The sequence below is a fragment of the Colias eurytheme genome, chromosome 21 (genome assembly GCF_061535395.1).
Source record: "Colias eurytheme isolate Ceu_HAF_F1 chromosome 21, ilColEury1 Martin Lab GWU primary, whole genome shotgun sequence".
NCBI classification, from domain to species: Eukaryota; Metazoa; Arthropoda; class Insecta; order Lepidoptera; family Pieridae; genus Colias; species Colias eurytheme.
This window is the reverse complement of record NC_143000.1, coordinates 8,751,071-8,775,043: the sequence shown is the minus strand read 5'-3', so window position 1 is coordinate 8,775,043 and position 23,973 is coordinate 8,751,071. Positions and strand designations below refer to the sequence as shown.

Below are 23,973 nucleotides of genomic sequence, written 5' to 3'. Positions count from 1 at the left end.
ATCATGTGTGCTGTCACATGTCGCCGCGCGTTAGTTCGGAGCAGGCAACACGTGTAGAGAATATGTCAATTCATTATAAACTTTGTGTAGCGTTGAAGATGATTTGTGACATATTATCGGTATAAAGCCCTATTTGTTTCTATGTATCCATTAAGGGGGGTATTGTCTGATCGACCGAATTCCCCGTAATTGACAAATTTCGTGAGATGCCGCATAATAGCGTCTGTATAATTGCTTTCTGGTTGATAATTGAGCTTATTATCAGAATCGTTTCTTGTAAACGTTTATCTATGAGCTTATCGATCGTCGTTCAGTACAACGCGGCCCTTGTATAATTAAAACTGCTCCAATTTTTTCTTTAAATCGAAATTGATTTTCTTGGGCTTCCACACCGTTCCGAACTTCCTCGAATGCAATTACAACATGTCCAAAACAATCTCGTCCATTGTTTTTATTGAAATTAATGCAAAAATCAATCGAATCAAACTTTGCCCCCCTTTGTTCGTTCCACAGAACATTTTTCTTCTCGCCCCAAACGCCGAGACAATGGAGAGATGGTTATTAATATTCCAATATAAAAAACATCGGTCCTAAACAATAGGTGCTGTTAATTTACTCATTAGGGATTCATGGGGAGCCCCGGTGAGGGTGGCACAGTTGCGAATTCCCTAATAATGGAATCCTTTGATACATTTTATGGGACCGATGTGAATTTTGTGTATTCTCATAATAACCTTAGATAAAAGGTAATCAGACTCGAGTTACGCTCAATTTTCGGCGAATATTATCATTTTTAACCTACTGCGGAATTGTTCAATACGGCTATTGCTTTTCATTTGTTTTTGTATATCTTTGTTTATCTGTCTTTTGTTCGTAGGATAGCATTAAATTTCCGTGTTTTGTGCAGCATTTGCGTTATTTCTGATAAGATTTCCCCAAGGGTGCGGAAGCCTATGTAATGTTGAACATGATTGATACTATATAAGACTATATTGACGTGACCGAAATTAATCTTTGGAGCATTATTATTATATTTTTTAACGATTTTATATTATTATCGACCGGCTCGTGCGAGTATCACCTAACCTAGGTTCAGAGGTTAAGACACGAACAATAAACTGAAATATCTATAGATTTATTACTATAGAAATGTATCCTGTCTATAAGAATGGTGATAGAACTAAACTGGTTCCATACAAAGGCTTATACAAATAAGTACGAATTTCTGTCCGTCGATTTATATCGTAATATTATAATAACCTCAATTGTTGTTCCCGATCAGCTGCCGTATAAATCATCAATATTAAGAACTTAGAACATTATCTACATACGGACAAAACATCCGATAATTTTACTACTATGACAAAAAGCTGACCACGTGTCGTAGGGTCCGAACCGGTTCTAACCGGTTCTTAATAAAACACCATTCAATCGGATATGGATTTGATCCGCGAAGTTTTGCGTGATCGGGACGATTTTGCAGGGGATTGTCATTCGTATGGTGTAGCAATAGTGGTGATAGTTGCGTGATGGTATTTGTTATTAGTGTCACCTATCGATTGGTCGCGCTGTACCCATTCATACGAATGTCCAGCTGTTTATACTCAGGGCTGATCTATTGATATGGAAAGCTTAATGATGAATCGTACTTTTAACCTTACTTTATTGGTTTCCTTTTTATTTCATGCTTTTTCTTGGTTCTTCGTCAAAATGTTGTTGAATTGAGTTTTAAATGTGTAGTACATTTGAAATTTATGTTTGTGTAGAGACTGTGTTCTGAAGAGACTTATGTAGGTCAACGAAATATTACATAAAAAAAAATATAATTGTATGATAGCTTCTGCTCAGTAGCATGATATTTTAATCATGTAATTAAATTCAACGTGATTGGCACGATCTTTTTGTGTCAAAATAGATACAATATAGTTAGCAATTGTTGACATATTTGATGAAAAATTGAACTAAAAGCCCTCAAAAATTCCGTCTTGTTAAAGCTACAAAAACAGTGTGCCTGCAAAAAAACCGAAAAGCCTTTGGAAATATTTCAATTAAATTGAATATTTGCGAAACAAAAGCGTCAAAAGCGTCTTGCATAAATTATTCCCATTTTTTCCCCCACTTCATTGTACAAGATATCGTTAATATTAATTTTTTGACACGGAAACAAACGGAACTTAATATTCGTTTTATTCAGTCCTTTGTTATTATAATTCTGTTCTGTCGATATGAGGTTTTGGCTTTACTATTGGGGTATATTTTTGGGTTTTTTTTTTTAAATCTTTATATATAAAAATGAATCGCAAAATGTGTTGGTAAGCGCATAACTCAAGAACGGCTGAACCGATTTCAATAATTCTTTTTTTATTACATTCCTTGAAGTACGAGGATGGTTCTTATGTAGAGAAAACATAAACATGTACCACGGGCGAAGCCGGGGCGGACCGCTAGTATTTTATAAATTAGTAATATTTATATGCCAAGACTCAGGATAATATAAGAATGTATCTATCAAATTGCTTTTTTTTTCTGTTACTGTATTCTTTAATACATAATAGCGTATACTTCAACTGTGTGGGGTGGTCTTCGAAGTCATTTAAATGTAACTCCTTTTGTAATTTCAATAATTTCAGTAATTATTCTCTAATATCATCTTTCCTAATTACCTATTTCTTATTGCAATATTCATCCTTTATTTGTATCTAAAACTTTTTAATCCAGCGTAATCCTTATTTTCCTTGTTACCTACCTGTAACTTATTATTTTTTTTAACAATTGTTGTCATGTTTGATCTTCCGTAAGATGACGCAAGTGAGAGATAAATCGATTTTGGCAATTATCGATTAAAAACAATTGTGTGTCAACGGCCCGCTTATCGGTAACGGGTCAAATTTAAATAATAATTTATTTACGATCCAATCGTTGTAACTTATTATGAGAATTTTGTGGTTTTCAAAGTTTTGATTAGTTTTTTTTTTTAATATGAAAAATGAAAATGAAAATGAAAAATATATTTATTTCATACATATATAGATAATAAATATAATATGGGTATGTATTTTTTGTCGATTTAATATTTTGGTCATTGCGTTGAACAGAATGATAGGATGAAATTTGAAATCGTATAGATAATTCATATTATGTAACTGTAATCGTGTTATTGAAGTAACAAAAAAATGTACCTTAATACAAAATTATCGCCGTTCTACATATTATTTACTAGAGGTCCGCCCCGGCTTCGCCCGTGGTACATATTTCGCAATAAAAGGTAGCCTATGTCCTTTCTCGGGTATCAAAATATCTCCATACCAAATTTCATGCAAATTGGTTCAGTAGTTTAGGCGTGATTGAGTAACAGACAGACAGACAGAGTTACTTTCGCATTTATAATATTAGTATGGATTAACCGTTATTCCCATTATTTCCCATTACCTAGTTATAACTTTAAAGTAATAAAAAATTGTTTTAAAATTTAAAAATTAATTAATTAGGCACGCAAACTTTGAGAACCAACAAAAATATTTGGTCACACGTGTATGTATTATCGTATATTATATATAAATATAGTAAACTGCTGATAATATATTACACAATCAATTTTTATTCATCATTTCGGCATATCGGCTCGCATATCCGTTCAGTATAGTGTAGCTGGCATTAGGTGCGTATTTTTTTTGTTTGTTTGTGTTTTTGCAATGTAACAAATTTTTGTAATGGCTGTGTTCATTTTGATGTGATTGTTGCAAGTGAATATGTTTGATTTAATATGTACTTCCGGAATGTGATGTCTACATAGTTTTATACGAATCATTATTTAGTTAAAAGTTAAAACATGTATGAAAAACTACAAAATTATTGTTATTTAAGAAATAGGTAGGTACTTAGGTATGTAATTTTTTTAAACAATTTTAACATGTCATAAAAAGTTTTGCCATAGTTATTCGTAACTATAAAAACAACTTTACTATTTATTTATTAACGCAGTTAAAAAACAATCCCTTCTGGTTACTTAAAATATTCGAAGGTACCTCTCATTACGGTTAACCACTTCTAAACGAACAGAACTATAAACAAATGAATATCTATTTAAATAAAACAATGGTTGTCCCGAAACAAAACATTACACCATCCGCTTAAGCATTAAGCAATTTACCTAATGTTCTTCTTATATCTACAAGGGGAAAACAACTTTATCGATGGGCAATACGATTGATTTTCCATAAACCGCTTTGTTGGTAACAATTGCACATACCATAGTGACGTATATCCTTGGAAGTGCATGGTATTATAGGTTCTACATCTTAGAGTTAGAGTTGGTGTTGGCATATCAAATTTTTTAGGTTATGTTATGTTGTGTGGAGGTTTCTTGTATCGGAATAGTTCCCAATGGATAGGCCATCTAATAGTGTCGTTAAATTAATGCTACAATTTATGATAGTCGGAATTAGCTTGCGATCTCCTTATTGATTGATGTCTTACAACACGGCCGGGTTGTAAGTAAAGATTATCGAATTTCTATCTTAAAAATAGATGAATAAGGTACCTTTTCTTTTGACCGGTTTATTAGTTCAAATCGAAATCACCAAATGAACTGATTTTAACAACTGTTGAACATCTGAGTTTTATGTGTATATTTTATAGTAAAAGATATTTGAAACTAGTTTAACTATTTTTATATAGGCAAATAAACATACAGTACACACGGACACACATACAAACACAACTCGTTACTTTTCACACGATCGTATCGATAATGTAAATAGTTAAGCAATTTGCAATGCTGTTGCGGCTCCCTTGTGCCACCGTGCAAAACAGCCGTGGATAATAGGTTCGATTCCGCCTGTCTATAAGAAATTTCTTATAAGACGTTTTCTTATTTTTTTATTTATATTTTTAGAATAAGGTACAAAACAGACTTTTATTGGTAGTTAAACATAGGAAAATAAACGATTACTTTTTTCATTGTTTAAATAAGACTAAATAAATCTCTTGAAATACAGTTAATACAGAAATTAAATCCGTTTATCAGGGAATAGAAGCACAATACAGCAATTTCAATTAAAACGATGTCCAACCAAAAATTGGAGGCTACAACGTATTTATCGTACATTGTCACGAACAAAAGCGGCCCCGATAATTGAGAAGGGCCTAATACTTTCGATTATTTATTTAAGTATTTCGCCACCTGAGTCTTTCCACAAAAAACAAGTATTAATTAATTACACAATAACACAGAAACGCGATTTTAAATCTTATTTCCCAAGGAATTCAGATGAATTTCAAACAACATCCGATCAATGGATCGAGCCCCGTTCCGAGCTTTGTGGGAAAAATATAAGATTGCTTTTCTTTTTGAGTTGATTTTGTTTTAATTCGATGTTTTTTGTTTAACCCTTCTTTGACTTTTTACTTTGCTCCGTGTTGATGTTTGATTACTTTAAAAGAATTATTTTGATAGGAATCTAATAAAATTTAAAGGATGGTTTTCTAGAATTCAAACTGGCGTTCGAATTTTCGAATAGTCGCAATTCGCGTTCGAAATTCAAAAGCTGAATTGCCTTTCCTAGCCGACCTTGCTAGCAAGAGCAATTTAATCGAATTGTGAATTCTAGAATATGTTTAAAAATGGAACGTCAGTGATTCCTTAGCGGTCTCATTGGAGACAAACGCACCAATCGCGGCTCACCGCACACCGCACACGCAGCGCGCTGCGTCGAACCGATACAATTAAAGGAAACAAGCGACTTGTAAGTACTAATGCTAAGACGAATGTTGCGGAAAATCGAAGCCTCTGCCTCCCCAGTCTGTAGGGACGGCTGATTTACGATTTACCCCCGAACGGGGTTCTTTTTAATTTTAATACACTCGGCTTGTTTGTTTTTTATTGTACTTTTAAATTTGACGTTTTTTATCGAGACACGCATCGAAAGGGTCCATCGATAGCGCTATTCGATTATTGCGTGTTACGATTCGTGACGCGAACGGTTTTCCCGTTGTTTTAAGGTGTCAAAATTTCATATAATAATCGTAAGTTATATACAAAGCTGTGATAAGCGAAATTTTAGTGTTCTCGCGATAAAATCTTAGATTTCAATTATTTGTTTATACCCGTAATGCTAATTTTAGGTGTATAAATGTGCGACGTAGTGTAATTCGGTTCTACAATACTTACTACTTACCTAGATTAGTTTTAAATTAACTATATACCTACCAACAATGTTGACTTATAGCATACACCTTATTCCAATACATTTATTCAGTTAAGCCCTTATGCATTTAAAACAATGAACAATTATAATACAAGATCGACAACCCTACTTCCCCGGTTCAGTTTTCTTTCTCTTATTGATAATTCTTCCGCGATCCCTCATCTGCTACAATAATACAATTAATTCCCTTATGCCGGGGCCTACTTATAAATTTCTTAGATGTAACCCTTATAAAGGACCCTGTACAATAAATGTAGAAAACGCACGTTTATTTAACCGCACGAATTACGTTAGAATTTTGTCTTTGAAGAAACTTTATACATATATAGTTAGTGTGATAATATAGAGTTTCTTGTTTTAATTATTACATCAAATACATATTATTTTTTCACTACAAAGTTAGGTTCTGAATATTACTATAATTATAATCTAGAGCTTTACGAACTGCATATTTCCCCACTTTTCAATAAAAAAGCATAATCAAGCTCAAGTAAATACTCAACTTATGTACTAGCACTTAGAAGCATACACATTACAACTATGAAACACTAAATCAAGTGTAAAAGCGACTTAACGAAATGTGTCATGTTCACCCTTGAGATTTGGAGACTCGGTAATTGCTTTCTCAATTCGAGACGAGTATCTTTTGTTTCCAAATCCACACCTAGAACAAGATTGCATTATATTTTATGTTATATGGAATATGTTAATTCAATGTGTATATGACTTTCTTATATTTGTGCTATTTTTAATTAATTATTATTTTTTGTTACAGGTAAGCGCCACCTTTGATAACAATTGTGGTAAAGTATAAGTCTTCAGTCTTTATAAAACTCTATGGAATTCCATCACTTAAATAAAATATTCCATAAAGGATTTCCCTAACAAGCCAAAGCTTAAACAATTAGATAAAAAACACTTAACACGCTATCGACATGCCTACTTATAAATGATTCCGATTTGTCAATATCCGATTGTTTCAAACGGCCGCCATTAATACAGATAATCTCTAAACGTCAAACCATTACTCGGAATCGCGTGACTATTAAAAGCTTCCATTTTTAAACGAGACAGACCGTATCGACTGTCACTCAGTCACAGATAAAAAATTGAATTTAGAACTGTAATTTCAATTAAACCAAGCTTTAATACTGGCCACTTAACATTTTTAAAAACAAAACATTAGCGTCTTAAGGCGAAATGAGACCCAAAACAGACGTTTCGAGCGCACGGAGAATTAATTTTTTTCTTCAAAAACTTTGAATTTGATTTTTTTTATTTATCGATTTATTTAATTGAAGAGTTTGTTTAGTGACGTTTGGGAACTGAAACACGATTGACAAAATTTGCCTCGATAGAAAAACGTTGTGAAGTTGCCCAAAAATTAAACGATGAATCAATTTCATTTGGACAATAGTAAAGTAATATCAATGAAACTTTATCCACATCCACTTCCATTCAATTCTTGAGGGACGTACGGGATTAGATTTTTCAATTCATACATCAGTAATTTAAAAAAAAATATATTTATAAACTATGATCAAAAAATTGCGCGCAGGCCGGTCGCTTCCGCCGTTCCGCCTCCTGTTAGTCGACGCCAACGCGTCTTAGAGAGCAGTCCTGTACAACTTTTTCGCGCGGTGCCGTTGTCTACTCGCATACGTGATTTAGTGTTAGTGTTACTAAAGTTTTTCATAAACATGGTGAATTTAGGTGGCCAAAACATTGATGGTGAGAACATTAGGAAGAAAATGTTGCGAAGGCAGATGAAGAAACTACAGTTATTGAATCTAAATAGGTAAGTTTAATGTTTATCATGCTTATTTATATTTATTATGTCTTTCGGTCGCTACAAGTCTAAAGATTTCAACTTCAAATATTTTGATTACTAGGTATATGTTTACAAGTCTAAATTGAGAAACGCATAAATGAAAATCTGATAGTTATTTTTATTTGTAATAAGTAATATTATTTTAGTCATATTTTGAGATTTCATTACCTATTTATGATTTTTGTATTAGTACATATATGTTTACAAAGTCTGAATTTAGCAACGCACAAATCAAAATTTTATAATTTTATGCACTCTGTCTTTATTTTTATTTATAATTTTATTATTGGTATAAATAGGTAATGTTTTAGTTGTTTTTTTGAGATTTCATTTTCCAATAAATATACTACTGATTTGTGTATGTATGTTTATTTCTAATAGCAAAGCGCGACCACGAAAAATCCGATGTGCAGCTTGCAAGCCAGGATGCAATAAAGACACGTTGGTCTTTTAGACCAACCATGATTACCAGAAACTGATGTGGATCTTCAGACAGTTTCACATAGTACTTTTTTGTGTAAGTTTATTCTTATGTCATTTATTTATAAGTCATACGATTGAAGATAGTGGAATATTTCAGACTAGTGTAAGTTATCACTGACGGGTAGGTAATTACCAGTGAGATCAGAAACAATTTTTATTTCAACCCTATTGCGTATAACTTTTTGTTTTTTTTTATGGTATTATAACTATTGTTGAGGTCTTTCACTGCTATCATGCTATTTTAGGCTTATTGCTGATCTACTAACAATTCTATACACATGTGAGCAATCCCAAGACAAGGATTAGATAAAGGATATTTATTTATACATATATCAATTCGAATGAATGTATGTATGAGTAATTTTTTAATTTGTTTGTATGAATACTATTTGCATATTATGCATAAGCATAATGACTTATAAATTTTATATAAAAAATATTTGAAAAATTTGTAGTTATGTAACTATGATGCCGACTTTTTTACGAGATAGGACAATAGAGCGATAAACGAACGGACACAGCTGCGAAATTTTTTACTAATTGTTAGAATAATTGCGGTCAACCGTAAAATTTTGCAAACAAAAGAACGATTTTCTCAGAAAGTTTGCTATGTAAGACGCCGACAATCGAGTTTATTACGGGCTAGGATAATAAAGCGACAAGGGAACGTACACAGCTGTGCAATTTTTTCTAGTTTTGATGACAGTATCTTTATAATAATCGTGGTATTATAAGAGGTATTATCAATTAATTGTTCTCCTATTATAACTTATTATGGTTGTTTCAGCACCTCAATGTACAAGGATAGCTCAAAGTAACGGGCAAGAGACATATTTATTTACGGAACAAGGAGAAGAAGTCGTATCAAGAAGATAAACATTGGAACAATAAAATGGTAACAAAACCAGCATTCGAAAATATCTGATGTTAAGTATATCAAAATCAAAATCGGATATATATTTATTCAAAAATAATCAAAATTGTAAATAATATTTTTTTGTCTATTATTGTTTTTTTTTTCAATAAATATGATATAAAAACAAAAACCCGTTTTTTAAATCTTTTAAAACCAATAATAATGTAAAAAAAAACAAACGTAAATAGCATTATTCTATTATGTATTTTTATTATCATACTAGCGGTCCGCCCCGGCTTCGCCCGTGGTACATGTTTACGTTTTCTCTACATAAGAACCATCCTCGTACTTGAAGGAATATAATAAAAAAAAGAATTATCGAAATCGGTTCAGCCGTTCTCGAGCTATACGCTTACCAACACATTTTGCGATTCATTTTTATATATAACTAGCCGTCCGCCCCGGCTTCGCCCGTGGTACATATTTACGTTTTCTCTACATAAAAACCATCCTCGTACTTCAAGGAATATAATAAAAAAAGAATTATCGAAATCGGTTCAGCCGTTCTCGAGTTATGCGCTTACCAACACATTTTGCGATTCATTTTTATATATAAGAAGATTGTACGTAAAGTGCCCATGTCGAAAACCTATAAAATTTGTTTACAAAGATTTGCAAATAAGCTAGTAACGTAGGTAGCGACAATTCTAACAATAACAAATAATTACATCATAAAATAATTTAGTCACAAGCTCATTTTTTGTAACCAGATTTGTACCAATTAAAAATCGACATTCGTGCAAAGGAACAAAGGTCGATTTTTCTACTTCGATGGGCCCGGCAACGAAAAGACGTTGCCGGATCGCTTTATTTAGCTTTAACCGCGCGAATATAAGAATATAAGTAAAGTTCATTGAACCTCCGTTAGTTCCGTATGTTTCCGTCATCTATTCAGTTGTGTGGCGTGGCGAGGGGATTTTTGTGAAGCGTCCCACGCGCTCTTATGCTCCACCCAGGGGGCGTAGCCCAAAAGGTGCACAAGCATGATTGTATGTCGCCTTAAATTTCAAACGTATGTCTACAACATTATGCAAAAACAACGACCCTAAAGCTAAATAGCTGCACAAAAAAAGAAATTATAAATGTGTGCCTATAAAACCTCCTTGGAACACGAGTAAATACGCAAGCCATTAAAAGAAAAAAAAAACATTACACAACCTCTTTGGCAATTTGAGTTCGGAAAAACGGAACATCCCGCCAAGTCGAGTATCGGAACGCACTCGAAAAGTCATTCCCAGTTTCCGAACCATAAACTGTCAATAAAAGAAAACGTAAAACTGCTTCCATCTGCATATTCCCGCCATTAAAACATGAAAACAAAAAAGAATAGTATTAAGCGACGAATTAATAACCCGTTGTGCTGAGTATTTTTACTTCAAGTGTTTTTATGTTGTATCGATTTCGCATTATTGCGTAGCTGTCATTAATAATTTTAATTAATTAATGTAGGGTGTGTTTATGGGGGCATTGTTAGTACTGAGATGATTTATGTCTTGCTTCGCGTATGGATTTTTGATGGCGTGTGCTAATTGTTGCGTACTCAAGGGATATTATAAGATGTTACACTTTACGGTTTCTTGGAGCCATAATATCAAACGCTTAATCTCTTCTTTATTCATGAATATTGTTCGACACTAATAAAAATTTGTTAGAAACTAGATTCATAAAAAAATATAACAATATATAAAAAAAATTCAAGATGAAGACTGTATAATGTATATTGCAGTTACTTAATTATTAAAAAAGTAGAATCTGACTGACTTAAATAAATACATAAATGTGCAAAAAAACGATATTTTAAAATTAATTAAAAAAAGTATCAAATTATATCGTTCCACGCATATCAATCGCACCCATGTCAAAATTCAACTATTTTTGCGTCAACCCGCGGCCACTACCCGCACCGTTATGATTAATTATTCCCATTTATTACTTTAATTTCCTAAGGGTTTGTTATTGTGTGCTCCTCTAGTAGCTAGCAACTGCTAGACAGAAGTTGATGCGATTGAAAATTTTTAGAATTTGTTTTTTTGGTTAGTATCTATTGTAAATTGTAGTATATTTGGCTAGGTTCATGTTATTTTGATAAGAAAGTTTGAAGCGTGTAGAGTGAAGTGATAACAGGATCAAATCGCTTGTAATTTCCCTAGCGAATATTTCCCACTTTAAAAAATGTAATTGCATAAATGTAAGGCAAGAAGCGCCAACTAGTTAACGAACTATGATAATTCCAGATTATTCTAGAAGATAACGATCATTAATTGCAGCCGAAAAGCGGGTATTTGTGAAACAGTTCGTGTCAAACATCGCGCCTTGGTCACGCTATGTTATGTTTTGGCAATGCTTTAAGGCGAATTTTGGGTTTTTTGTGTTAAAATAGATGTGTTGGATTTGATGGATTTTGGTGTAGAGATAGATGCGTGATTACAATAGGCCAAGTATAAGAATTGCCTGTACACACGATACAATATGAGTATGTGTAAGTAGTGTTGATACTTGAAGGTTTACAATTAAGCTAGGTCTACTTATTAGAAAAAGAGTAAGGTAAATCATTTTTTTTATTTTTCGTTTACTTCCCCTCGAATATATTATTAACCAGTCTTTACAAAAAGTGACCATTTTTACTTACCACTAAAAATTGATCATCAAAAAAATGTCGCAATTTTTAAAATCGGTTAAGAAAACAATCGATGCACTTATATACGAGATATGATCAGACCCCAAAATCAACCCCTTTCGGTTCACCCTTCACCCGATGTCCACCCTTATTATGTACTGATTCGATAATACTTCTTATGTCTATCAGAGACTAGCGATCCGCCCGCGGATTTGCTTGATACAAAAATAGTATGTCTAATTGTCTAATGTATGTGTATACTGAATTTCTAGCAATTCTGTTGAGCAGTTTTGGAAAGATAGAGCGACGAACATTTTCATATCTGAAACAATTTTAAAAATATTCTCTATTTTTTTCTAATAAATTGAATAGTAGATACAATTCATAACTCAATAATAACGACCGGTTAATACCCACATAAATATTTATTTAAATGTAGAAAAACATATTATCTAATAAAACTTATTAACTCACTTTTAACTATACCAAATAGGTATAATCTCCAATCCTCCACCCCAAAAAACCGTTTTAAACCCGTCAAAATGTCGCAATACTCCCAAACAAACATAATTATATACAATCGATGATATATATTTAAAATTAGGGACCCCCAATCCGTTCGATATCGACCAATCACGATTTTTGAACCCCACATCCCATGGGATATATCCCCTTTAAGACATTCATATTCTAACTGAATTATATATAGCCATACATTGTAACTTTTACCCCCTGTGATGTTTGTAAAAAATTAGGCCATTCGTTTAATTATCTGTGGTATTTATAACTACATTCTAAAACCTGAAATGCATATATGCCTTATTATTTGTAGGTTCCTTAATTCTTCAATATTTTGTTTCTAAATCGATCTAATTCTAAAATAAATTTCAAATCAAACTGATTAATAAAGAATCACTTCGTAGTAATTCACTCTCTTCTCCATACGCAACTGTCAAATCAATAGCGCCATTCTTTTCGTCTACAATTGCTTACGTTTTAATCGATCAAATGAAAAACAAAGCGCCCAAAAAAATAACATTCCACGCATGCACAAACGAATGTACATAATCACGATGATAACCCTTAATTTAACCCTTCCAAGGTGAACAACCTTACCCCTACCGCAATATTTGACACACGGCTATTTCAAATATTCTTCAGATCTGTCATCGCATTGCATCTTGTGTAATCTGTGCTTTCTGAAGCGCCTTTTGGTATGCATAGATAATGTAGAAAAACGCGCGCCAATCTCGCGAATGTGAGAAATTCGCGCCATCTCTTTGTTTTTGGAAATATACAAATCATCAAATCAAAAGTTTAGTCAGTTTAATAATTAATACGAGAATGTAAAAACGTAGGAAATAAATTGAATACAAACTACGCGAAATTAGTAATTGCTCATTTACGTAAAATATTGTACGTACCGTTGAATAGAAAGTGCTGGAAATTACCAAATAAAATTAAAAAACCGCCGTAGCTTATAAAACAGGTCACACACGTACTTATCCGCGACGTGCTATCGAATATTCATATCTCTATGTTTTCGTGAAAAAACCTTCATTAAAAATACTGGACGGTCGCCAAAAAACGACCATCGCTATGACACCGCACTTTTAATTAAAATTGATATTTATCAAATGAAGACATAGTTTCATAGAGGAAAATGTTTTAAAGTTTCCGAATTCCGTGTGCAAGATAAATTCAACTTTATGCCTCTGGTTTTAGATTGAACGTTGCGGAACAGGGGCGATATCAAATAAATTTATTGTAGTTGTTCACATGACACACGTCGCGGAATTCGATTTTCGATTTGTGTTGAAGTTCTAATATTCGACATTTAAATTTATTTAAAAAAGAAAAAGCGAGCAGATGTGTCATTATTTTAAAACACGTACAATTTGGTGTCGCGTTGATTAATAAATACTTTAATAAAATTAGAAATTAATTGTTAATTTCAATCATTAATTGTAACAAAATGTTTGACAAAGAGTGACAGGTGACAGATGTCACGTTACAAGCGCAATATGTTAGAGTTTCTTGCCAATTCTTTCGCACGTCATGAATACGTTCATGCTATGTTTGATTTGTATCTATAGCTGAAAGGAATAGAAAAAAAGAATATAAAATACATCAATGAAAAAAATGTTTTTCTATTTCCAATTACAAAAATATGTTTTGCTCTTAACCAATACAAACAAACTTCAAATATTAACGTCGTAATCAAAAGACGCCTGCGTATGATAGCTAAATAAATACAGCAAATTAATTTGGTATGAAGCAAAAAATAAATAGCTCTGAAAACAATAAGACGGAGGAAACCCCACATCGCTGAAATATGACTCATTAATTATTCGCTAACAAGAGGAAATCATATTAAAATGTATAGAATACGGGAATCAAAACGATCCGAGCGTATAATTATAGATGTCTATTTCGCGAAGCTGGATTTGTCTGCGATTTTTTGAGTGGGTCATGCCCTTATCACTCAAAGTGTATGGATTACGGACATAACAGAAAACAGAGGTCGAACGGATGTCAAGCTACAATTCTTTTAGCATACTGCATAAGTGATTACAATAGAAGCGAATGGTAGTTGATATTATAATAAATGGGGTCTGGAATAGATACAATCGCGATAAAATTTTTTTATTAATCTTTAAAATAGACAATGACGTAATATTTTATACAGTCCTAGAAATATAAACTAGCAACAGCGCTCACGCCTTCACCCTCAAACTCAAGGTGCACAAAATTTAACGAAACTCATGCATATTTATAAACTAAACGTGTATTATTTAATGTCTGTATGTGTGGGGTGGGCCCTTAATAGCAGATATTCAATCAAAATCAACCCCTTTCTGCCGATATCTTTCCAGACCCTTCGTCTGTTTTGTTTTGTGAATCTATGTTATGGAATTTTTGATGGTTCTATTTTTAATTATATTTTTTATCTGTGTGTGGTTTTGGCGCTCACTAATGTCAAATGCTGGCAACGTAATTCCAAAAATAAAAGAAATAATTCGTAAACATTTTCCAATACCTACGTAATTTATAACAGTTTTTGATATAACAATTGATAAGTTGTAAAGTTTCTTGTTACAAATCGTAATATACAATTATTTTAAGTACAGGTCTCGGAAGGGGAACAAACTATTATGCGTAAGTCCCTCGATCTTAGATCGACGACCATTGTACATTCGATATTTGCATATGAATGAACACCTTTAAACTATTTATTACCGAGAACAAGACAGAGGATATAAGAATACTATTACTTATTAGAAACGTCCGCATTATTTGCGTCATGAACACGAGCTTTCACGGAGCCTCATTATGCGTTTTATAAACCGTTTTCTTTTATAAACATTTTATATGAATTGAATATTTTCATACGTGAAAGAAATTTTCATCAATATTAAAACAAAGGCACGTCCAGACGGGTAAAAAAAGAATTAAATATTATGCATTTGTGAACCGGAGCATTTAGACAGTATCGCATGAAGCGAGCGTAAATCTTCGGGCGTGGTGTGGGTGAGTCTGGACCTAACTCCGCCATGTTTATGTATAGATATTTAAAATATTCCCTTTGATACGAATGATAATTTCGTTCGCAATCCAACGGTACGTCTGCACCGTTCGCAGAACTGTTCGAATTAATTTTATCCGTTCCGTAATTTCATTATTAAAATGGTCGGATAACGAGTTTATATCTCTATCGTCCGATTGCTAATTTAAAAGTTCGAATTCGGAAACGACATAGATAAACAATGCAGAGATGCCAATTTGGAATTCGGAGCGCATCAGTTCCGAAATTAATAACTGTTGACACGAGATTGAAACGTCGAACAATATGACATGGAGAGTCAAAGCGGAGTTCAGTCGGCAAACTTTTTCCGACTCGTTCGCGAAGTTGTCGTCGCCTCTTTGTTCGCAATCACACGCTACTTTGTAAGGATGCGCCCGAGCGGCTCGTTTGCCGACCGTACTTTGATTTCCGAACCGCTTTGATTTCAACTTTTAAGCATCTCCAGTTTTGACGTCGAATATTGCATTTCCACGTATGTTTTAATATGATATTTGTTTTGTTAGTTGTTGTTGTTGTACTCCAACTGCTCGATAGATTGCTTTTGAACGGATTATCTTCATGTTTACGTTATCGCTTGAGTGTTTATTAAGATCTGCGAAACAACTGTCGTAAGGTTGGCAATGAATGTTTTTAAACACATAAAAATGTAACCGGCGACGCGATCATGCCAATAACACTCAGTTTCTAGTTATACCCATTGTATCTCACCCCACATAGACGACCCTCCGAGAAAAAATAATAAATTATTTTAGTTAGTATGCAAATAAGTAAGGACCGATATTTTAAGCTACACCCCATTGGGACTGTGCCATTTTTTATAAAATATCTGTTCTCAATGAGTCGTAAGAATAATTTGTAATTTTTGAAAATGGAATAGACCGATTCTAGAATCGCGCGTTCAAATAACGGAACATTAAACGTTGCCAGTCGGGTTATGATTTTTGAATAAGGAATTAATGTTGCCAGTTTTTAAAATATCAGCCCTTCGACCCTTTCACTGTAATCTAGATCTTAAGTGTGCATGTACGGGTTCGTCTGTGTGGGACAGGCCAATGATATTTAATTCGAAGGGTAAAATTTCTCATCGATTTTAATTTTATGCGCGCATCCCGTCTCGGTGTGTATTATTTGTTTTTTATGTAAATACAGTCGGATCTCTTAGCGGTGAGAGGAGATCGCTTTATCGTGTACTTTTTCCTACTTTTTACGTGCTTAAAATTGAACGGCGGTGATTAAAACCAGGTGCGTAAAGTGACTTTGGTTTTGTGAATTTCGTATAACGAATACATATTTTAATTTGTCGTATTGTAATTCCAAATGCGGATATGTATTGAATAATTTCGTACTCGATATAATTCATATTATAAGTACATACTGTGTTTAATGATGAAATAAGAGAGTTTTATACACATACCTACAGTTTTGGAAACAATAAATTTTGCGCATTTAATTATAAAGTCCGTACAAATATCTTTCGATACATCAACACCCCTTATAATACGGCACCCACAAAATTAATATAACCGGGGCTACGTCAAAAATCATTATATTTTATGGCCGGCCAAAATAAATGACGCTTATACGGTGCGGCTGAAAGTTTATATTCAAATTTCACTCACTCCGGTCAGGCATCTCCAAGGATCAATTTACATATTCACAGGTTTCCTCGATTATATTTAATGTTTGATATGTAACGTATATGAAAACAAAAGATTCAAGATGCACGCTTCATTATGACAGGCGATAAAACGTGTTACAATCACGAATTCATTTTTAGAACGTATTGTTTTAACAGCTAACTACAACTCATCGTTTGCTTAATAGGTATTTCTATTTTGTTATTCTTTGATTCGCAATTCAAAAATAGAACACGCTTTTCTATTTGAATTCGGAATTTGAATTATTTTATTTCAAACAAGCCAATCTCCCAATATTGTATAGTATTGCCACACTAAAAATAAATGTCAGTTTAATACTTATACAGCAAAGGTAACGTTTTTAATTACTCCGCGTCGGGATACACGCAAGAATTATTTTCTTCGAACATTCTCTGTATTCTAATTACACATGTATTCTTAACAATGAAAATTCCAATTAATTCTTAACTAGATGTACGACAAAGCGTACTCGAATATGAGTATTTATTTGAAATTTTGCACGCCGCAAATTAATTTTGACGCAAATAAGAGTTTCGACTCGATACAGAAAGTTTGTATTGGCTGTTTGATAACGAACGTTTGAATGAAATAAATAAACGACTTATGTTTGTTTCGACAATTTGGGGATACGTGGGGTATATGATTATTTATTAAAACAATATGTACGGCAAATGATTTGAAGTTTGACTGTTTTAAAGTTGTGTCTAAAACAAAGTTGTATATCTTGACTTAATGACTCAAATTTACTAAGTATATGTATGTCGATAAAGAATAAACCTATGTTGAAAATTATTTAACCTATTGAGTGCAATGAATGACTGTAAACATTGTCTATATGTATTTATATCTTCACGGGTTAGCTACCGAACTCAACTATCATTTTACAAACACTTCTAAATTGAATTCCTATCCTAGTAAAACTTAATTATCAATGCCAAGACAAATCGATACACCCATCGCATTAATATTACAAAATTTGATTATCCCATAAAAGACTCGGTCCATAAAACTCTCTAGTTGCTATAGTGTGCAACGAATTAGGAACCCTTTTGATCGCCCCCCCCCCCCTCCACAACCCACTCCATTCATTTTCATAATAAAATCGTAACAAACGACTCAGGTAGCGAAATATGGAGAGAGAATCGGAATTTATGAGAACGCAATGTTATGATTTAGTACTTGGTGGGATCGAATGATAGTTTATTTGATATTTCAGATAAACCCTCTTTGGTATTGTGGTTATGTTACAAGTAGCAAGGTGTTTTGGGTTTGATAGGTACATTTTGCTGCTAGTTATATTAAGTACAAGTAATTTTAAACTCGTGATATAACATTTTGTAAAAAATAAAAAACAAAATACACCGTGATTCACGCAATATTAGATACCGATAACAAAAGTCTACAATCATACAACTCAACTACTAATCTATAAATGGTCTGGTTTTTCCACTACCTATTTAAAATCACAAACGCACAAATACCTCATATTATAATTGTACACTTATTCCAAAAATACATTCTCAGTTTAAACTTTAAAAACTAATCTGACAAACAACATTCAAAAATAGAACAGAATTAAATTATATCAATTCTATTTTCAAAAGCTGGCTGGAAATAATGTTACCATAATAGAAATTAATAAAATAAAGCCTCCTCCATACTTGGGAGCCTTGCTAAGGCCCCAATCAATCTGTCTGTATGAGATACAAGCCTCTAAAATCTAACTATTGTTCACGGATAGGAAATTTCCATTCGAATTTATTCATTTGTCTAACTATTGTCGGGAACTTCCAATTTAGAAATGATAACTCGACTAACTCGCTTATATAGAGCAAATAAGTTTTCCCATAAATTATAGTTTTGTGCGAACAAACAAATGCGTCTTATTCGTTTTGTTGTGGACTGTATAATTTTGTTGGGTTCGTGGTCGAAATAAAACCCTTCCTTCGACATACATAAGTACATATATTTTCTCTTTACAATTACAATTCCTAATCACTATTACTTATTAACTACTTGTCTGTAATAAGCACTTGCTCGAACTGAACTCCATTTAAAAATTCGGGCTATTTATATGCGTCGCCGGCGGGGAGATTCAAAGCGGCCGCCCGGCGGCGAGGCACAAAGCGGCGGCGGCATCCAAAAGGCGGCGAGACTCAAAGCGGCGGCGGCATCCAAAAGCGGCGGCGGCTGTCTTGTATGTGCCGCCTAGGCCACGCCTCCTCCACGTGTAAACGCAATACACGTGGTGTATTGAGTACAGCGCGATAGGCGAAACCGCGGTGCGCCTCGTCGAAACCGCGGTGCGCCTCTCTTCCACGTGCAGCGTTAATATTCCGCTCCATACACGTGGAGCCGCTGCGCGGGGAGCCCCGTTACCGCCTGCGTGTGCTCGTCCTTTACAGTCCTCCCCCCGGCGTAGCTTGCGTAGCCTCCTTCATCACGACGAGCTTGCTGACGGGGCGTCTGAAGATCCCGCTCTTTGTCTTCACTTCGGCTACCCGCACAGCGTCGTCCGGCCCGGCGTGAACGCGCACCACGACCCCCATGGGCCATGTGTTGCGCGGCAAGACGTGGTCCACGATGATGACCACGTCACCTTCCTCGAGGCGTCGCGTGTCCTTTCGCGCCTCCCCCCGTGGCACGAGCGTCGGTAGGTACTCCTTGATCCATCTGCGCCAGAAGTGGTCGGCGAGCGCCTGGCTGGCGCGCCAGGTCCGTCGGTCTGCTTCGTCGCACGGCCCCGTCGTCGGCAGTCCCGTTGAGGAGCCCAACAGGAAGTGGTTGGGCGTGAGGGCTTCGGGGTCGTCTGGGCTCACGCTCACGTGAGTCAGCGGCCTCGCGTTCACCGCGAACTCCGCCTCGGTGAGTAGAGTCCGCAGCACCTCTTCTGGCGGCGCCTTCTCCCGTAGTGTCGCGCCGAGCGCGGTTTTCACCGACCGCACCAGCCGCTCCCATGCACCGCCTTGATGCGGCGCACCTGGCGGTATGTAGCGCCACTCCATCCGGTGGCGCAGCGCTTCTTCTTGTAGCGCCGGCGCCCACTCGTTGTACGCCTTCTTCAGTTCTTGATCGGCGCCCCTGAAGTTTGTTCCGTTGTCCGAATACATCAGACGAGGCCACCCTCTGCGCGCTGCCATCCTTCTCAGCGCCATGATGGCTGAGTCCGTTGACAGAGATGCGACGAGCTCCAGGTGCACGGCGCGCGATGTCAGGCATGTGAACAGCGCGCCCCATCTCTTCTCTCTTCTTCGTCCGATCTTGACCATCATTGGCCCGAAGTAGTCGACCCCGCAGTTGGTGAAGGGTCGATGGAACGGGTCGAGGCGAGCGCGCGGCAAGTCCCCTTTGGCTGGGACCTGCGGCATGGCTCGGCGTACTCGGCACAGCGCGCAGTTCTTCTCCACAGCGCGCACTGTAGGCCGCAGGTGGATGACCCAGTAGCGCTGCCTCAGGTCGTTGGTGACGCGCTCGCGGTTGGCGTGTCCGGCGGCACAATGTTCCTGTAACACTATTAGTCTGGTTATTCTGTGCCGGCCGTCGAGGATTACCGGCTTCTTCATTGTGTCGGGTGCCGTGGCTGCGTTTATGCGGCCCCTTACTCTCAGCACGCCGTCTTCCATTACCGGGTCCAATTTGTACAATCTACTGGATCTGCTGATGGGGCGTGCGTCCTTGATTCGCTTTATGTCTTCTCCAAAGCTGTCGTTCTGTGCGCGCTGCACCAGCAGTCGTTCGGCTTGCTCCAGGTGGCGACATTCTAGTCTCGTCGCCGTGTGTCTGATGCGTATGTCGATGAATGCGAGCACCCTTGCTGTTGCTCCCACCAGTGTGCGGAATTTGGAGAAGCGCTCTGGATCCGGCAGCCATTCCATCTTCCGTGGCAGCTCGCTTACATGCAGTACATCAGCCTCGTTCGTAGTTTCTCGTAGTTCCTTCTCCGTGGGCCACTGGTCCTCCGTCTTTGTCAGGAATTCTGGACCCTGGAACCATCGATCATGTCCCGTGGTGAAACTTAGGCGGGTGGCGTCGTCGGCAACGTTTTCATGAGTCGGCAGCCACCGCCACTCTTCCCTTTGTGTTAGTTCTCCAATCTCACCGAGGCGATGCGCGACGAACGGCGTGTATCTCTTTGTATCGTTGCGCACCCAGTGCACCACCGTCGATGAGTCTGTCCAAAACCAAGTACGAGATATGTCATACCTGTGCTCTCTTCTTATCTGATCGGCGAGTCTGGCGCCGATCACCGCCGCCTGCAGCTCTAGGCGCGGGATTGTCTGCGCGCGCCGTGGTGCCACCTTTGCTTTCGCCGAGACGAGTTTCACTTGTACGCTGCCGTCCGTTCGCCGCATACGCCAGTACGCCACGGCTGCATACGCTTGTTCACTGGCGTCGCATAGCACGTGCAGCTCGATGTCTTCGACGTTGTCCGTTGCGTAGCATCGCGGCAAACGTAGCGCGCCGACCGCTTCCAGCTGCGCCAGCCAGCCCGCAAACTGCTCGCCCTCTTCTTCGGGTATAGGTTCGTCCCATGAAATCTGGAGGCGCCACAGGCTCTGCAATATGATTTTAGCACGGATGGTGAAATAACTTAAGAGGCCTAGTGGGTCATAAATTGACATTACCGCACTTAATGCTTCGCGCTTGGTTGGCGGGCGCTTGCGATCTCGCACCTCCACCGGTACCCTGTTCATTGCTATGTTGAATCCTAGCGCGTCCTGTTCGGCGTCCCAAATTAGCCCGAGGATCTTTGGGGCTGGCTGCGCTCCTCCCAGCTGCGTTGGTGTGCTGGCGTGCAGTTCTCGTGGCACGTCCCTCAGCACGCTCCTGTCGCTGGCGTTCCATCCTCGTAGCTTGAAGCCTGCCGCCGCGTGCACCGTCCGTATTTCTTCGATTGCTTGTCTGGCTTCCTCCGCGTCGGCGTAGCTCACCACCAGATCGTCCATGTAGTGGCTCTTCGTTATCGCTTCCAACGCCATTGGATACTGTTCTGCGTGCTGCTGCGCATTATGATTACGGATGTAATGCGCCATGAACGGAGAGCTCGCTGCACCAAATATCATGGACGTCATCTTGTAGTGCTGTGGCGGCGTGTCGCGTCGGCTCCCCCTCCATAAAAACTGCTGCGCTGGCTGGTCTTCGGGTCTTATTTTTACTTGTAGGAACATCTCCTCTATATCTGCCGTGACTGCCACTGCCTTTTCCCTGAATCGAAATAATATACCCGGCAGTGATAGTAGCAAGTCTGGGCCCTCAAGCAGTTCGTCATTTAAACAAGTCCCGTGGCTTTTGGCTGCCGCATCGAAAACCAATCGCTGCTTCCCTGGCTTGTTGGGATTGGTCACAGCGAAATGCGGCAGGTACCAGCACACGCTGCTCTCGCCTTCACTGCCGTCGCATGGAACCGCATACCTTTTCTCAAATAAGTTGTTCATCTGCTTGGTGTACTCGGCTGCGAATTCCGGCGCGGCGTCCATCTTGGCTTCAATCTTCAGAAGTCTCCGCAGCGCGGCATTGTAGCTCGGCGGCATGCGGACATTATCTCTCTTCCATGGCAGGCCGATTTCATACCCGCCCGGCGTCTTCTTCGTAGTCATCTCGACGATTGACGTTGCTCGTCGGTCGGCTTCACCTATGCGCGGTCTACTGGCTATGTTCAATGATTCTATCTTGAAGTGTTCTTCCACCAGGTTGTGCAGCCGTAGGTCCGCTTGCTGCTGTTCTCGGACGTGAAGCACGCAGTCCCTTTCGACGATCATTCGACGCGGCGTTGTTCCATGTATCACCCAGCCGAGATTTGTCTTGGAGGCGGCAGGTTCGTCGGCGCCGCCCGTCCGAAGTTCTCTTGTCACGATATGCTCCCAGTGGTCGGTACCCACCAGGACTCCCGCGCGTGCTTGTTCGTAACATACCTCATGTTCCGGTATGTCGCGCAGGTGTCTGTACCGAAGCAGGGAACCCGGGATGGACTGCTGATGCAACTGTAGCTTCTTCATCGTGCGGGCGCGCAGGTCGTGTAGTGTCCCGTCGCTCTGCCCCCGCAGCTGCACAGTCACCAGTCGACTTCCTTCTTCAATCTGCTCCATGTTCGCCCCGTGGATGCGGAGCGGCGTGGCGGGACCTTCGGCGCCGATCTGTTGCGCCAGGTCCTCATCAATGAGGGTGATGGTGGAGCCCTCATCGAGCAGTGCGTGCGTCGATACCTCCCCCCGTGGGCCGACGACGGTGACTGGACACATCTTCAGCAGGACGGCGCGGGGCGGTGCGGTTGCGCGGTCAGCAACCGCCATGACGGTTTCTTCGGTCGACGCAGCAGGCTCTTCTCTTCTTACGTCGTGCAGTGATGAATGATGCGGGCGGCGGCACTGGTTCACGCCGCATGGTTTCGCTCGACAGTAGATGCGCCGATGTCTCTTCGTGGCGCACTTGAAGCAGGCGCCCTTTTCCCTCACCAGCGCCCACCGCTCATCCACCGACAGCTTGGCGTAGCGCGGGCAGGCAACCATGGTGTGGTCGCGCCCGCAGCACAGGCAGAAGTCTTCTTTCTTCTCTTCTTTCTTCTCTTCTTTCTTCTCCTCTTCATCACCACTGCTGGAAACTATGGCGTATACTGCCGACTTCCTTCTTGGTGGAGCAGGTCGCGCTGCCGCTGCTGCCGCTGCTGCCGTGGTGTCTC

General features: G+C 38.1%; 1 protein-coding gene and 1 long non-coding RNA gene across 5 annotated transcripts in view; both read left to right on the top strand.

The window, feature by feature from the left end:
* Positions 1–23,973, top strand: part of ct (homeobox protein, cut) — a 135,390-nt gene that overhangs the window by 71,273 nt on the left and 40,144 nt on the right. The window lies entirely within an intron of this gene.
* Positions 7,631–9,457, top strand: LOC149899341 (uncharacterized). The gene is made up of 3 exons (XR_016457959.1): positions 7,631–8,004; positions 8,419–8,554; positions 9,308–9,457. It is a non-coding gene; the product is annotated as an uncharacterized LOC149899341 (long non-coding RNA).